The sequence below is a fragment of the Carcharhinus amblyrhynchos genome, chromosome 5 (assembly GCF_965287045.1).
Source record: "Carcharhinus amblyrhynchos chromosome 5, sCarAmb.v2.hapA, whole genome shotgun sequence".
In the NCBI taxonomy this organism is placed as follows: domain Eukaryota; kingdom Metazoa; phylum Chordata; class Chondrichthyes; order Carcharhiniformes; family Carcharhinidae; genus Carcharhinus; species Carcharhinus amblyrhynchos.
The window spans coordinates 85,497,093-85,515,040 of NC_137328.1; the positions used below are offsets into that span (position 1 = coordinate 85,497,093).

The 17,948-nt window shown below is 40.3% G+C and overlaps 1 long non-coding RNA gene across 1 annotated transcript in view; it reads left to right on the plus strand.

The window, feature by feature from the left end:
• Positions 1-284: 284 nt before the first annotated feature.
• Positions 285-17,948, plus strand: part of LOC145343469 (uncharacterized) — a 95,049-nt gene continuing 77,385 nt past the window's right edge. Inside the window, exon 1 of the long non-coding RNA XR_013886711.1 lies at positions 285-769. This is a non-coding gene — a long non-coding RNA (uncharacterized LOC145343469). The remainder of the gene's footprint in view (positions 770-17,948) is intronic.

A 17,948-nucleotide genomic window follows, 5' to 3' on the forward strand; every position in this document is an offset into this window, starting at 1 on the left:
AACAATTTAACAAAGAGTAGTTTCAGGGACAGATTCACAAACTGAAAAGAGAATGCTGCAGTTTCTTTGAATCACACTCATTGAATCAGTCTCTGAATCACTGCCAAGAATGTAGTAATGTCATGTTAAGCTGACCATTTACTGTAACTGAACTTGAACTCTGTGCTTTCATTATTTCATCAAACTGCCAGTAAATAAAATGCAATGAGCTGGCTCCAGTTACAGTCAAACTCCTCACATAATATTGTTTGCTACAGCAAATAACATGATTATAAATGATTTCACAATAATTTGCTTTCAGAGCACTGGTCACATGATAATGCAAAAGGGTTAAGACCCACTCCTGCGAGAAGGGATGTTCAGCATGTTCATCATGTAACAATATTTGTTTTCCCTTTGTGATACAAAGCAGAAAATCTCACAGGAATCCACAGTGGTCAAAATGAGATGAGATCACACCACTTAGATCAGCTAGACCTGTTGGAAAATGGAGGTGGGAGGGCTTTGAAAAGCAGAAAGTAAGCTTCATGAAGGTAACAGGCTAAAAAGCGTGACCTTGCTGGCGGAAAGCACGCTGAGTCAGCAGCACATTCTTCTCTTCGCCGCTGCAGCCTTTTTCCACTTGTAATCTGAGGGAAGTTCAGAGTTTCAGATCAGAGCACTGCAGCCTCTCACAACATGTTTGAAAACATGAAGCTCAGAGCTGTCGCCACGGGGGACAAGCACCACCAACTATGTCACCACTGGCCTGGCCCGCTAGGAATGTTAAGTGAGTAATGAACATGATTTACAAAGCCAACCTTACTCCTCCAGCGCAGGCAGAAAGGCCGGATTGATGAAACACAGCTGGACCTGTGCCCAGTTGGAACTCTGTGCTTGGACTGGGCACAAATTAATGCTAGGATTTTTTTTCAGGAGCTTGTCCAAAATGTCTTCTGTGAGGGGAAATGAGATAGGAAATGGCTTGTTTCTCTGAAAAAAAAAATGAGTTGTGAAGGTGAGGATACAGTTAACTAAATGGAGAATACACACAGAGAGTGCGTAGAAGGCAGAGGGTGCCGGGATAGGAAATGTCAATAAGCCAGTGATGATAAGTAGGAAACAGGGACTGTTTGAAACGCAAACACGTCATAATGGAAACAAGACCAAAGCCAAGGAAAATAATGTACGGATAATTAAAGGAAAAAGCTACGGAAATGGGAGACAGAGAAGCCGAAAAGAAGTAGCACAGGGAGATTTGAAATGATTTAAATTGAGAAATAAATTTCATCTGTTGGCATGCTGGTTAGCAAAAAAAAACAAATGAATGAGGTGTTACAGCACTAGAATTCTCTGAATCATTGGAGTGACTGTTGCTGTTTAAATTATTCAAGTTAACCATTGCTAAGAAAATTCAATTCTATTCAGTGCTCTTTGAATCATAAAATATGCAGATCACAAGACCTTGCTCAAATTAGTAAGTTAATTTTCTTAAGCCAACTTAGCTTTTGAATGTAATGAATATTTTGAGCTAATGTCACAGTAAAGAATGATTTAGTATCTTCAGTGCATCTTACATGCACAATTTGATTAATAAAAGCGCATTCTGAGGTAATTTACTATACAGATTTGTTCCAATTAAAGTTAAAATAAGCTCAGCAGGAGCAATTTTAAATAATCACTTTACTAAATGCATTATTGATAACATACTGAACAGTTACTCTACTTAAGGAGAATCCATGTGTTGGACAGATTAACCTCCAGTGATCCCTCCCTTCTTGTCGCTCCCCTCCGCAAGTTAAAATTGGAGACTGATCCCCCTTTCACTCAATTTTGTATCATTTAGATATGATTATATTTTTAGAGCATAATGCTGTAAAGTGCACAATGTCATTATAGTTTGTTCTCAACTAATTTTAAGTGCCACTAATAAGTGTTGTGATATCATTGCGGGGTAATGACAGTCACACTGAAAGATCAATTTATAGTCAATTATTGATCAATGATCCACAACTAATTGACAGCAATTAACACAGTCAATATATGTTTTATATGGATAAATTAAAGTTGGGAAAACCAGGAATTGCTGGATCTGTGTTACAAGTGGACATTCTAAATGCTCTTAACTCCAGGGTCTGATGGATAACAGCACATTTGACTTATTTTCTTTTCAAGAGTACTTTTTCCTCCTTGCAGTCAAGGTTACAGTGTCTTCGTAGGCTGACTTATTTTTCCCCATTAGCCTTCTTATTATCAACTTACATAACTTATGTTCATGATATGTCAAAAAAGGTTCAACAAAAATAGTTTGCCTGCTTGAATTAGTTGTAAACTGTGTTTTGTTTAACAAAGGGGAAGAATCATTCCCTTTTGCTGACCTGTAACTGCTTCTTGTTAAAGCTCTTTTAACTCACAGCAAATTTGAACCAAGGATTTAATTTCACACACTTCATAAGGTCAAATGGGACATCAACAAGGAAACGAAAATCATTCTGTGATCACATCTTATTCTCCTTTACCACACACAGACAAATAGTGGGTGACTCATACCTGCTGCTTCTCGATTCTGGGTCAGCAGTAAAACATAAATTATGTCAATGTTTTCATGTAAATCTTCCCCAAAAATATGACATGCTCAGGTTCTGGGGCACACTGTGTTTCCTTGATAGCCAGAGGTTTACTTAAGCTAAAGTAGACTGTCAAGTAAATATTTTAGGGTGGAGTGTGTGAACCGAGGCAAGATGGAATTCCTATGATGAGACATGTTCTGATTACTTTGTGGCATTAAGACACTTTGTCAAACACAAGTCAAAAGTCTTTAACTAATGCTTAGGAGCTGTCACATCATAGGCTAAAGGAAAAATATGTTGTAAGTACATCTATGTATAGCCACTACGTATTCTAACAGTAACATTTGCTACTTCTTTCTTAAATTTTTACGTTTAAAACTTTTTTATTTTAATACCAACCTCCATCAGAGCAGTTTAGTTTTCATATTTCACATAATCCAATTACCTCCGAGGCCTTTTGGGTGTAAATTTCTTACAATTTCTTCTCATTCTTAATAGAAAATCAACATTAATTTTGCTTCATCATATTCTAACAATTTTGTTTTGATTTAATATGAGTTGTGGGGAAGGGATGGTCGAATGGTATTATTGCTAGACTATTAATCCAGAAACTCAGCTAACGTTCTGGGACCTGAGTTCGAATTTCACCATTTCTAATGGTGGAAATTGAATTCAATAAAAAATATCTGAGTTAAGAATCTACTAATGACATGAAACCATTGTCGATTATCGCAAAATCTGTGTGGTTCACTAATGTCCTTTAAGGAAAGAAATCTGCTGCCCTTACTAGGTCTGGCCTACATGAGACTCCAGAACCACAGCAGTGTGGTTGACTGTCTATTGCCCTCTGAAATGTCCTAGCAAGCCAGTCAGTTCTAGGATGACTAGGGATCGGCAATAAATGCTGGCCAGCCAGCGATACCCATGTTCCATGAATGAATAAAATAAACTATTTAACATTCAGTAAGGAATCATGGAATCCATGGATTATATCAGATGAGAACTAGCAAAAGTTCCGTTCAGAATCCAAAGTGTGATATACATGATGTTCCATGACCTTCCATTATTTATTCAAGTTATGCTACATGTTAGGTACTAAAAGTGCAAATGTTGAAAGTGAGATATAAGTAAGAATTAAACCAACAGGTCTTGAGGAGAATGCAGAGAAATTTGATGGGAAGGGATGAGAGAATTCAGTTACCTGGATAAACTAGGAAGGCGGGGATTGTGCTTCTCAGAAAGGTTAAGGAAAGATTTAATAGAAGTGTTTCTAATCATTAGGATCGTCATAGGATCAAAAAGGAGAAATAGTTTCCAGTAATACAGAGGTCAGCAGCCAAAGGACACAGGTTTATAGTAATTGGCAATACAGCCAGAGATATGATGTGAAATTTTCTTAAACATGAATAATTATGCACAACTGCAAGGGTTTGGAAGCACATTTGATAGCAACTTTCAAAAGGGAATAAGATAAATACTTGATGGGGAGAATATTATAGACCTATGACGTTGCAAAAGGGGAGCAGAAAGCTTTTTCAAAGAGTTGCTGTCACTATGATGGTCGAAAAGATGAGATTTGATGATTCTATGGAAATTGCATACCACATTATCTCTCAGATATAAATTTTGGGCAAATGATATGGGAGGGGTATAGGAAAGAACTTTCTAATGTAGTGAGTGATAATGACCTTGAACCCGTTGCCTATGAGGATGGTGAAAGAGACAATGATCAATAACTTCAAAAGGAAATGGGATGAGCACTTCAAAGAACTTGCATGGCTACTGGGATAGAGCAGGAAATGGGACTCACTGAATTACGCTAAAGAGAGCCATCATGGACGTGATGCATTGAATGACTTCTGTGGGCAGAATTTTATGGCCTTGTTCATCCCAAAACTGTAAAATATTATCCAAAGTGAACGGACCTTTATATTGTCTGTCCCCTGCCTGCGCTGATTCCTGTGGTAGGCAGGGCAGTAAAATTCTAGCCTTTGAATCGAATGTCACAGAGTCAGGAAGACCCTGCAAAGCTTTAAAAATGGCAGACAGGAGTCAGATTTGCAAGTCCTGCCCATTTAAGAATTAAACTATTTTTGCTGGTAGGAGAAAGGGATTCACATAGGCTCAAATCATGAATCTGCTGGTCCAGTTAAAAATGATCAAAGTTTGAAATGGATCCCATTTTGACTGTTGCAAAGTCCTTAACCCACAGTGTGGGCATCACAAATTGATGGCTCAGAGGTAAACATTCTTGAAGGGTGGTTAAGATCTGCATAACGTCATGATCGGAAGTTTTAAATTCTGTGATCTTTAAACTTTAAATATAGTCTGCAGACCTTAATTTAATTAGATTAAAGAATCAACTAGAGTGATTTGATTGACAGGCATAGGTTAGGAAAATAAAAACAGGAACATCTGTTGGTGCAGTTTTAAATAGAATTCTTTGTTGACTTTTCCACAAGGACGATTCTGTCATTATGAATGCTTGGCTAAGTTTCAAAAGCTATGACTATCTCAGTAGGAGGTTCTAAGTTCACTGTTTGATTGACAGCTTAAAGAGACTATTAAATAATTATCTGTCTTTGAGGTGGTTAGTGAAACAGGTGTTAAGAATGCGGCTGGTTTTACCTGTAAGAATGCTTCAAAGTCATGAAGGATGACTTGAAACATTGGTTCTTAGTGGTATATATTTGTTTGGAATAAGTGAGGAACTGCATGTAAGCCAATGAGAAACCAGCCCAGTTATTGTGTAAACAATTAATAAAGAGTATTTATTATAGTAAAGGAGAAGAAAAACACAAGACAAGAAGAACTCACTGAAACAACATTGTTTCCTAAACACCACTGAATTTAGTAACTCTATAAATCAATTCCAGCTCAGAGTTACCACAAAGTACAGATTAAATGACCAAGTCTATGAAAACACCTTTTCCTGTGAAGGCACAGAAATATGTCTCTTAGAAGAGAATGTCTGCAATCTACCATGGCTCTAAATGTTAGAAAGAACAGGTTTCTCTCAGACTGCTGGATAGAAAACTAGTCTGGTTCCCCAGTGAGGATGTTATAGCAATATAACAGCAGTTATATTGTTCAGTCTCTTCAATATTCCACCCTATGGATTGACTGGGGAACGGCAAATTGTGCGGAGGGTGTGGAGAGTCTGCAGAAGGATCTAGATAGGCTGGGCGAATGGGCCAGGAAATGGCAAATGGAATTTAATGTTGGCAAGTGTGAGGTGGTCCACTTTGGTAGGAAGAATGGTAGGAAGGACTATTACTTACGGGGCGAAAAACTGCAGCAGGCGGCGGTGCAGAGGGACCTCGGGGTTCTTGTGCATGAGTCGCAAAAACCCAGCCTGCAGGTGCAGCAGGTGGTCAGGAAGGCGAATGGGATGCTGGCCTTCATAGCGAGGGGGATTGAATATAAAAGTAGGGAGGTCTTGCTGCAGCTGTATAGGGCATTGGTGAGGCCGCAGCTGGAGTACTGTGTGCAGTTTTGGGCGCCGCACCTGCGCAAAGATATTTTGGCCTTGGAGGGAGTGCAGAGGAGGTTTACTAGGCTGATACCGGAGTTGAGGGAGTTGAGCTATGAGGAGAGGCTGAATAAACTAGGCTTGTACTCGTTAGAGTTTAGAAGAATGAGGGGAGATCTCATTGAGACGTATAAGATGATGAATGGGATGGATAGGATAGAGGTGGAGAGACTCTTCCCGCTCAAAAAAGACAGTAGGACTAGGGGGCACAGCCTCAAGATAAAAGGGGGGCAGTTTAGAACGGAGTTGAGGAGGAACTTCTTCACTCAAAGGGTGGTGAATCTCTGGAATTCTCTGCCCGTTGAAGTGGTGGAGGCTGCCTCGCTAAATATTTTTAAGACGCGCGTTGATGGGTTTTTGATAAGAGAGGGGATTAAGGGTTATGGGGAGAGGGCGGAAAGAGGAACTGAGCAGCGACAGATCAGCCATGATCTTATTGAATGGCGGGGCAGGCTCGAAGGGCTAGATGGCCTACTCCTGCTCCTATTTCTTATGTTCTTATGTTCTTATGACTGTCCACATTTCTCAAATTCCTTGTCTTTAGAAGTTATCATTTGTATAGCCCCACCGATCTCTGGGAAACAGTTTTTCTGATGTGGGGATGTCAGCGTTGGACTGGGGTAAACACAATAAGAAGTCTCACAACACCAGATTAAAGTCCAACAGGTTTATTTGGCAGCAAAAGTGATTAGCTTTTAGAGCACTGCTCCTTCATCAGGTAAGTGGGAATTTTGTTCCCAAACAGGGCATATAAAGATACAAATTCAATTTACCAAGTAATGGTTGGAATGTGAGTCTTTACAGGTAATCAAGTCTTAAAGGTACAGACAATGTGAGTGGAGAGAGGGTGAAGCACAGGTTAAAGAGATGTGTATTGTCTCCAGCCGGGACAGCTAGTGGGATTTTGCAAGCCCAGGCAAGTCATGGGGATTACAGATACTGTGACATGAATTGATTACCTGTAAAGACTTGCATTCCAACCATTATTTTGTAAATTAAGTTTGTGTCTTTATAAGCCCTGTTGGGGAACAGAACTCCCACTTACTTGATGAAGGAGCAGTGCTCCGAAAGCTAGTGGCTTTTGCTACCAAATAAGCATGTTGGATTTTAAACTGGTGTTGTCAGACTTCTAAACAGTTTCCCCGACATGGCAATTTTCACCTCAATTTCTCTGGATGCCTGCTAATCTTGTTACTGGACAAATCACATCTCATTATTCGTCCAGACACCTGCTAATCTTATTATTTGCTTGTTATTGTATTTTCATTTCAAGTTCAACTGTTAACCTCATTAACTCTCCAAGTTCCTAACAGTATGGCAACATCAGCTGTGGGTGAGAATTTGCCACTATAGTTTCAAAACCTCCAAAGTAGATGCCACCCCTCCAAAAAGGCATCAGCAGAGATCATTCCACATCACAACAAGGGAGAACTTTGCTTTTCCAGAATTGACTTGTTTAGCCACAAAAGTGTAGCAGATGATCTCATCTGAACTCACCAACTGAGGCTAAATTATTTTTGTTACAGACGGAAGGGGAAGTACTTTAAGCAGCCCTGATTTCTCCACTTACAACTTGTTTGTGAACAGAAAGGTATGTTTATCTTTTATTTCCCCCTTCATAAGTGGTGGTGTATTTTCCCCAACCTTCCAGCTTGGAGTGATCCAATCCTCTATTAATAATCTCATAGCAAACCTGAGATAAAATAAAATCTTGGTTTATTTTAAACACACATAAAACATGGGAAAGGATTTTGCAATGCCTATGTCTTTTTCACACATACAATAAAAGAGGGATAAGAGAAAGAAAGGGACACAGGGCAAGACATTGTTCCACATGAGCCCAGAATCAAAAGTCTAATGGTGCATCACTTCAGAGGTTAGCAGGGTGATCCATTTTTCCAGAAGCAGGGACTTTCATGATGGAAGAAGGCACGCTGTGATGAATTAGTCTTATAGACACTGAATCAGGAGTTCCGATGTTTCCAGTAGCACACAGTGTAGATGAGGGACAGGCAATTTATCTGGACAGAGTTCTTTCTGCTGCTACCCGTAGGGTAGCAAAAATGTAGAATGCCAGGATTCACTTGCACATGGCAATATTACAGGCTCAAGCAGCTTGGGAGAGGTCATGTGACATACCTCCCACTTCCTCTCTTGGGTTTTGGACAAAGAATATTTGCCTAAGTCTGGAATCTTGAGATGTTTACTAGATGAGTCAGGGTTCTTTTGGTCCTTGCAGACATACTCATTGGAATTTTAACGTCCTACCCGCTGCAGGAAGCGGAGTGGACGAGAGACGGACCATGGAATGGTTCATTGACCTCAGGTGGAATTTTACAGTTTCTGGACAAGGAAGGCCATAAAATCCCACCCGCTGTTTCCAATAGCCAGCTGTGTCTTAGTGTCAAGGGTGTTGGTGCTTTTCTTTGGAATTTAATATTCTGTTGTCATGGGGGAGCATTAGTACATCTTTAATGATAACAAGGTCCCTGCTTGTTTTCTAAAGGCTACAAATTCCTCTCGTATGAATCATGGCTAGTCAAACACATCAGAGTACCCTCTGCCCATTTCTAAATAAATAAATAATATTATTAAGTAGCCAGGTTGATGAAGATATATATTTTCCTTCCTGTCTTTTGGATGATACATCGTCTTTTCTTGCAGATGAAGGGATGTTGACCACTTTTCCAAAGAACTACAAGGGTTTATAACACAAGAGGAGGCCATTTCTTTCAATTATGGTCTGAGCTGTCTTTTTGCTAGAGAAGTTCAAAGCTACTCCCATTGTCCTGCACCCCCTATAATTTGTCTTCTGCTTCTAAATGTTTATCCCCTCTTAAAGGACCAAAGGATAGTTGATACAATTATTACGCCAAATTCATTGATGTTTTAAAGCATATACTAAAATAATGGATAGATAAATTTTATTGCAAATGATAGGTTAGGATGGCATGGGTCTAAAAATTCCTGTCAAATAAATATTATAAAATAATGCATTTCTGCCACTGAAATGAATGACTCAATTGAGCAAGTTTGTTATGTTCGCAAGCTAACAATTCATGACATTATCATTATCAATGAATCATATATACCCTGAGAGCTCATTGCCAACAATCTCATACTCCATAGGTAGCTAAATTTAAAAACATTTGTATTTTATAACTTCAGTCCTTGTCTGAAAGTACTGGCAAAAAGCCATATAATAAACAAACCCTGCAAACTAGATTGGAACCTTTTGCGGAAGTTAAAGATAGATTAGACAATTCCATGGAGTTAAATTGAACTATTTATCAGTATATTCCAGGAAGGAGTGTCTTTGTTTGCATTATCCAGGATTTCAAAGAGTTGCTGAAGGTTGGTATCTTCAGAATACTTTGATTCATAGCTATGGTTTATTATAGACACTATTAATATCAGATCTAACATAATGGATTGCAATAGAAGCCAATAGTAAAACTTGTTACATCTATATTTATAATTGGATCACCTAATAGAAAAAATAACTGAAATAAAAATTACGTTGGTATCAAAATTGACTGTTATTGGACAAATGCTTACATGTATATTTATTGATTAATAAAAATTACGTTGGTATCAAAATTGACTGTTATTGGACAAATGCTTACATGTATATTTATTGATTAATAAAGATACAAGTGGTGTATTAACAATTGTTAAAATGCAGGGATATTAATATCTATTAGCAGCAGTTATCTGGATATAAACTATGGGTGGGATTTTACAGCCTCGTTCATCCCAAAATCATAAAATCCCACCCAAGGTCAATGGACCTTTCTGTTGTCCGCCCCTCACCCATTTCCATTTTCCATGGGTAAAATTCCAGCCTATTGGACAAAATATACTAAGCACAAATTTGGGCTTGTTAGCATCAATTTTTTGGGAGCGATGGGTCCATCTGGGGACAAAATGGTGTCTGATGTGAATGTACACACTTCTATCATGAATCACAACAGATGCAACAGGGGAAAGACAGGTACTGTTATGAAAATTGAAATTACTGATCTTAGTGATGAATAGGATATGAATTTAGAAATTCAGCTTGAAGCCAAATGGGATGCCAAATGTTGTAAAGAGCTTGTTTCAACCTGAGAAATTGGGAAGAGATAAATCTTTGGAGAGGATGGGGCGTGTGTGGCAGGGAGTGAAGATAATCGCTTTGGTCTTCCTGATATTTAAATTGCAACTTATCAAGGGTTAAATGTTGGTTAAGTAGCCTGACAACACAATTGCAGCTGAGGGTTTGATACAGATAATGGGGGATAGAGCTGGATTTTGTCAGTGTACAACTAGAAGCTAAAGTTTTTGTGTAAATTACCAAGGAGGAGCATGTAGATGAAGAAAAGGAGAGGGCCAGGTATTGAGTCTGAGAGAACTCCAGACATTCCAAAGTGAGGGAACATGAAGAGATATTGTTTATTGAGGTGCTTCGGCAGAATTGGATTAGTAAGACTGGGATAGAGGGTGACCAGACCCACTGAGATGGACAATAGAGGAAATGTTGGAACAGTATGACATTGTTAACCATACCAATAGCTTCAAAGAAGTGAAGAAGGATGACAAAGTATTGTGCACCAGTAGCAGGGTGAAAACCTGATGGAGCTATGGCAAAGATAGATGTAGATGTGGGAGTTAACAGCATAACACCAAAGACTAAAATAGGTTTTAAGTTGAAAAGTTCAGTAATGTGATTTAGAAGCTTGGATGACAAATCCGCTTCTCTTGAATCCTAATCATTCACAGTTGGGATAGAAAGATTATTATATTCATTCCCTACCAAAACGGAGGAGAGATGCGCGATAGGTGCAGTATCTATTCTGTCCAGTGTCCATTCTGTTCTCCCTATCAGAATGGCTGGAGGCCTAATAAATTTTATGTTCAAGCCTCATTTAATTTTGAATGTCGATCCATTGCTAACTCTTAGAGGCAGACCACAAACTGGGATTGTGATGGGCACATGAAATCTGACAGAGAAACAACTGTTGGCATTTTAAGGAGAGGGCTGAAAACATCGGGATGGGGTAATTGATTTGGCAGTGAAATGCAAACCAGCAGCAGGGAATCTTAAAGGATTAAAAGTCAAAGAAAAAAAAACAATGATGATGCATTTATATAGCTCCTGTCACATCCTCAAGATAGCCCAAAGTATTTGCATCCATTGAACGACTTTTGAATTGAAGTCACAGTTATAATGTAGGAAACACAGCAGTCAATATTCACATCACAAAGTCCCACAAACAGCAATGAGATGATAACCAGATAATTCATTGGTTGAGGGATAAATATTATCCAGGAGACTGAGCAAACTCCCCTAATCTTCTTTGAAACCTTTTACATCCACCTGAAAGAGCAGATTTATATTATCCGAGAAGATAGCAGCCCCCCTCCCCTCACCCCACCCCACCGACAGTACAAAACTCCCTCAGGATAGCACTGAAGTGTCAGCCAAGATTATGTGCTCAAATCCCTGAAGTGGGACTTGAACTCATGACCTTCTGACTTAGAGGGCTACCGCTGAGCCAAATCTGAACGTAAGTTCCAAAACTAATGAAGAAAAAGTCATTATGAGACTCACTTACAGCTTCCCTGACTACAACTGATTGTGCCTCTAACTAACACAGCCAATGGTTGCTTCCCTGTACTTCCTATCATTTAAGAGTGAGCCAGAGAAGCAGTGGCAGATGAGCTGATTCATTTAAAACTAGTACCTTGATCTGAAAAATGACATATGACTTTTAACCTATTATTTGGTCCCCAGTGATTTCAGGCAAAATTCAGATTGCCTGAATTGAAATGCATCCAAAGATCAGAAAATGTTTCCACGTGGTAAATCGATCATTATCTTTAGAGTGATTTTCACCCTGCCGTTGCTCCACTGACACTGAGAACGCAATGAAAATTGTCTCCAGTAGATCAAGGCTCATTTGGTCCCAAAGTATTTCCTTGAATCTGAAGTTTATCCTTTTTCACTTTATGCAGTACAAGGGAAACTAAGTCATTTAATTTGAAATATAATTTAGTTTGTAAAGGGAGTTCATTTAAACATGCAAAATCAACATCCTTTTCATATTGAAATAGGCATAATTTCTTTAATTCATTCATGGGACAGGGACATCACTGGCTGGCCAGCATTTATTGCCTATCCCTAGTTGCCCTTGAGAAGGTGATAGTGAGCTGCCTTCTTGAATTGCTGCAGTCCATGTGCTATGGGTTGATCCACAATGCTGTCAGGGAGGAAATCCGAAAAGTTTGACCCAGCGATTGCGAAGGAACAGTGATATATTTCCAAGGCAGGATGGTGAGTGGCTTGGAAGAGAACTTGCAGGTGGTGGTGTTCCCGGTTATCTGCTACCTTTATCCTTCTAAATGGAAGTTGTCATGGATTTGGAAGGTGCTGTCTAAGGATCTTTGGTGAATTGTTGCAGTGCATCTTGTAGATAGTACACACTGCTGCTACTGATAGAGGGATTGAATGTTTGTAGATGTGGTGCCAATTAAGTGGGCTGCTTTGTCAGGTTGATGTCAAGCTTCTGGAGTGTTGTTTGAACTGCACCTATCCAGGCAAGTGAGGGGTATTCCATCACATTCCTGACTCATGCCTTGTAGATGGTGGATAAGCTCTGGGGAGTCAGGAGGTGAATTACTCACCACAGTATTCCCAGCTTCTGACCTACTCTTGTAGCCACTGTGTTTAAGTGATGCGTCCAGTTCAGTTTCTGGTCAATGATAACCCCAGGGATGTGCATGAGTCGCAAAAACCCAGCCTGCAGGTGCAGCAGGTGGTCAGGAAGGTGAATGGGATGCTGGCCTTCATAGCGAGGGGGATTGAATATAAAAGTAGGGAGGTCTTGCTGCAGCTGTATAGGGCACTGGTGAGGCCGCAGCTGGAGTACTGTGTGCAGTTTTGGTCGCCGCACTTACGCAAGGATATTTTGGCCTTGGAGGGAGTGCAGAGGAGGTTTACTAGGCTGATTCCGGAGTTGAGGGGGTTGAACTATGAGGAGAGGCTGAATAAACTAGGCTTGTACTCGTTAGAGTTTAGAAGAATGAGGGGAGATCTCATTGAGACGTATAAGATGTTGAATGGGATGGATAAGATAGAGGTGGAGAGGCTCTTCCCTCTCAGAAAGGACAGTAGGACTAGAGGGCACAGCCTCAGGATAAAGGGGGGGCAGTTTAGAACGGAGTTGAGGAGGAACTTCTTCACTCAAAGGGTGGTGAATCTCTGGAATTCTCTGCCCGTTGAAGTGGTGGAGGCTGCCTCGCTCAATATTTTTAAGACGCGGGTTGATAGGTTTTTGATAGGCAAGGGGATTAAGGGTTATGGGGAGAGGGTGGGAATGTGGAACTGAGCCACGACAGATCAGCCATGACCTTATTGAATGGCGGGGCAGGCTCGAGGGGCTAGATGGCCTACTCCTGCTCCTATTTCTTATGTTCTTATGTTGATAGTGGAGGATTCAGTGATGGTTACACCACTGAATGTCAAGGGGCAGTGGTTAGAGTGTCTCTTATTGGTGATGGTCATTGCCTGGCATTTGTGTGGTGTGAATGTTACTTGCCACTTGTTAGCCCAAGCCTGGATATTTTTCAGAGCTTGTTGCATTTGAACATAGAGCCCTATTTCAATCCATTGGAATCCATTTGCCTGGTAGGAGAGAAAATTAAAGGGCAGAATCAACTTTTCCCCATAGGAAGGTATCCAGATGTCTTCAATAGCAGAGCAAACTGAGGGTGCTGTGGGGAAACTCTTTGGAAAGGATGCCATCACTATTATTGTCTAGATGGAATCTTCCACAGAATGTTTTGGATCAATATCTAAAACTTAAATAATAATTATATTTTAGATCTGTAGTAACCCATAGATTGTGGCATGGTGGCACAGTGGTTATCACTAATGCCTCACGGCACCAGGGACCTGGGTTCAATTCCAGCTTTGGGTGACTGTCTGTGTGGAGTTAGCACATTGTCCCCATCTCTGCATGGATTTCCTCTGAGTGCTCAGGTTTCCTCACACATTCCAAACATCTACGAGTTAGGTTGATTGGCCATGCTAAATTGCCCCCTGGTGTTCCAAGATGTGTAGGTAAATATGTGGGGTTACAGGAATATGGCCTGGGTAAAATGTTCTGTTGGAGAATTGGCGCAGACTCAATGGGTTGAATGGCCTCCTTCTGCACCATGAGTTCAAACTATAGCAATTGGGAAATTTAAATTTAATTAGTTAAATAAAACTGGAATAATAAAACTAGTATGAGTAATGGTGATCATGAAACTATTGGATTGTTGTAAAAACCTATCTGGCTCACAAGCCTTAGATTCACTACAGCAGAAGGCCATTCAGCCCGATGAAGACTTTCCCTTTAGGAAAGGGAATCCGCTACCTGGCCTGGCAGTGAAATGTAAAATGCAAACTAAATAGTTTATCTTAAAGTTTTAATTGTAATTCCAGAGCCCCAGCAATGTTGTTAACTCTGAACATCCTTCTGAAATGGCCTAAAAAGTCATTCAGTTGTATTATAAAAGTTCACTCATCACCACTTTCTTCCAAGAAATTTGGTAAGGGCAGCAAATGTGGGCTTTGCCAGTCACACTGCACACTCTATGAATGAATAAAAAAAAGTTGCTATTCTCGAATGCAAGTTGGCATTGTCTCTAAAGTAATCATGGAGAGAATGATTTTCTGTCAGTACTTCTGCTTATCCGGCTAAAGGTAAAAGTCACAGTTGAACTTGTAACTTTAGGGTCACTATTTTAAACTCAGCAGGGATTTTATAGAGTCCACAAGAATAGGAAACATAGTCAGCAGGATTTTTCAATCTTGCACATCCCCAAAACAAGAAATTCCTGCCCAAGGTCAACCTTTACATGGTCTGCTGAATTTTCCATCCTGCTTGCTACAATTCCCGTGATAGGCAGGATGGGAAAATGTCTTCCAGGGCAACTTAATTAGGCAGGATGCAAAATTTTGATTTGCCAACAGCAGATTGAAATGCAGAGATAAAGTTAGTGTTGTGTTTGCAGCATGTCAACTGTTACATGATGTGGAGATGCCGGCGTTGGACTGGGATAAACACAGTAACAAGTCTCACAACACCAAGTTAAGGTCCAACAGGTTTATTTGGTAACAAAAGCCACTAGCTTTCGGAGTGCTGCTCTTTATCAGGTAAATGGGAGTTCTGTTCACAAACAAGGAAATAAAGACACAAACTCAATTTCCAAAATAATGATCGGAATGCGAGTCTTTGCAGGTAATCAAGTCTTAAAGGTACAGACAACGTTAGTGGAGAAAGCGTTAAGCACAGGTTAAAGAGATGTGCATTGTCTCCAGACAGGACAGTTAGTGAGATTTTGCAAGCCCAGGCAAGTTGTGGAGGTTACAGATAGTGTGACATGAACCCAAGATCCCGATTGAGGCCGTCTTCATGTGTGAAGGCCTCAATTGGGATCTTGGGCCCATGTCACACTATCTGTAATCCCCACGACTTGCCTTGGCTTGCAAAATCTCACTAACTGTCCCATCAGGAGACAATGCACATCTCTTTGATCTTTGCTTAACGCTCTCTCCACTAACATTGTCTGTGCCTTTAAGACTTGATTACCTGCAAAGGCTTGCATTCCAATCATTATTTTGTAAATTGAGTTTGTGTCTTTATTTCCCTGTTTGTGAATAGAACTCACACTCACCTGACGAAGGGGCAGCAAGCGCTCCAAAAGTAAATGGCTTTTGTTACCAAATAAACCAGTTGGACTTTAACTGGTGTTGTGAGACTTCTTACTGAGCATTACATGGCCATGAGTGGGTTCATACTTCTAATACATTTGCATGCCACAGTTAAGAATTAATGTAAAACTTTTAAAAAATTATGTCCTACCTTTCAGATTAAGTCAGCAGCACACATAAGTCTCTTGGCGCCTGGTTCCCAATTGTTTAAAAGTGGCACGCATCAGTTGGCTTTAGGCAGTTGTGTATGGTTAGCAGTTTTCCTTGCTTAACTTTACAGCACAAGGAAGGGAAATAGGAGATTGGAATATTGCATGGAGGCTTAGGACTGGCAAGGATGAGTTTGTTGTGTGTGGAGTGGGCTCAGGGCATGGAAGACTGGGGGGCGGGGGGGGTGCGGGTGGGGATGGCACAGTGGTTAGCACTGCTGCCTCACAGCGCCAGAGACCGGGTTCGATTCCTGGCTTGGGTCACTGTCTGTGTGGAGTTTGCATGTCCTCCCCATGTCTGCGTTGGTTTCCTCCGAGTGCTGCAGTTTCCTCCCACAGTCTGAAAGACATGCTAGTTAGGTGCATTGACTCGAACAAGCGCTGGACTGTGGCAACTAGGGAAATTTCACAGTAACTTCATTGCAACGTTGATGTGAGCCTTACTTGTGACTAATAAATAAACTTTGAAAGAGTCTGGTTTGGTAAAGGGCTGAGGACAGTCAGTTGAGGTAAGAAAATGAGGTGCCAAAGGAGTAGTGTGGTACTGTTCAAATGTGTGCCAACCTCAGGTTGTTGGCTAGCAGAGTCCTTACAGGGCTTTGAGTTCACCCACAACACTCCAATTATCCCCACTGAGAGTGGTTTCAGACAATAGAAAAGAAGACCATTTGAGACTGCAAGTTCAGCCATGTCCCACAGCGTGGTGAGTCCAACACTGGACACTAACATGACGATTCAATAAACAGTGAACAAAATCACACAACATTGTTTCTTTCGTAGGAAAGGAAATGCCCCTAACTCCCGTGTAGCCATCAATGAATGCTAGTCACAAGGCATGCCAGTATATTAAGCTCCCCAACAAAGCTAGTCTTATATATGAATAAAGAGAAACCAATGTCATGTTGAAAATTTACAAGTCAAATTTAGTTTTGAAAATCACTTGCTTACTCTGTTTGTGCTCTCACGTTTTACAATACTGTTGATATAAAGCTGTGCAGGAAGGTTGTGGCACAATGCACCACTTTTGTTTGACCAGGCTACTCTGTTACAGTCGACCCTGTATAGCCCAGGATAAATGTAAAATACTGAGGATGCTGGAATCCGAATCAAAAACAGAGAAATGCTGGTCAGGTCTGACCTGCTGAGATTTTCCAGCATTTCTCTGTTTTTGATTTGGATTCCAGCATCCTCAGTATTTTACATTTATCCTGGGTCTGACCTGCTGAGATTTTCCAGCATTTCTCTGTTTCTATCATAGCCCATCCTGTTATAGCCCATTTGTATATGCTGCATTGTCCATTGTCAGCCAGTTTCACCTATGAAAAGCTTTCCCTGCTGCTGAATCACATATGTTTTGTATGCATGCCTCTGGCACTTAGAATTTTAATTGCCATCACATGGGAAACGGGAAAGGAAGACAGTGCACAGTTCCGGTTATGACACTGGAACTGCATGAAGTTGACCAAATCACAATCCAACGTGCAACTTAGAACAGATTCCAGGATTGAAATCAAAGGAAAGTTAATTTCACTTTTGCTGATGCCATTTGATCAATGGGGGCAGGTGAGGAAGAGTATGCATAACAGAGAAAGATAAGAAAAAGTCAGATCAATAGCTCTGTGTGAACATATCCAAATAGAATTCCTCTATGAGACCATAAGACCCATATTGAAAATCAAATCAGAATTTTCATTAACTGCTCTCTACCTCAAATTCCAATACATTGAAGTTGTAAAATAACAAAGATACATTAAAAAATACGTACCAAAGAAGATGCCAACTCTACTAAACAAAAATCAGTAAACACATACAGACTCATTAACAAAATCTTTCAGATTAGCAAGGTAATCCTGATTAAATTCACCACAAATATGCAACACTTAGCTAAACTGAAACTCTTATTTCCAGAATTTAGA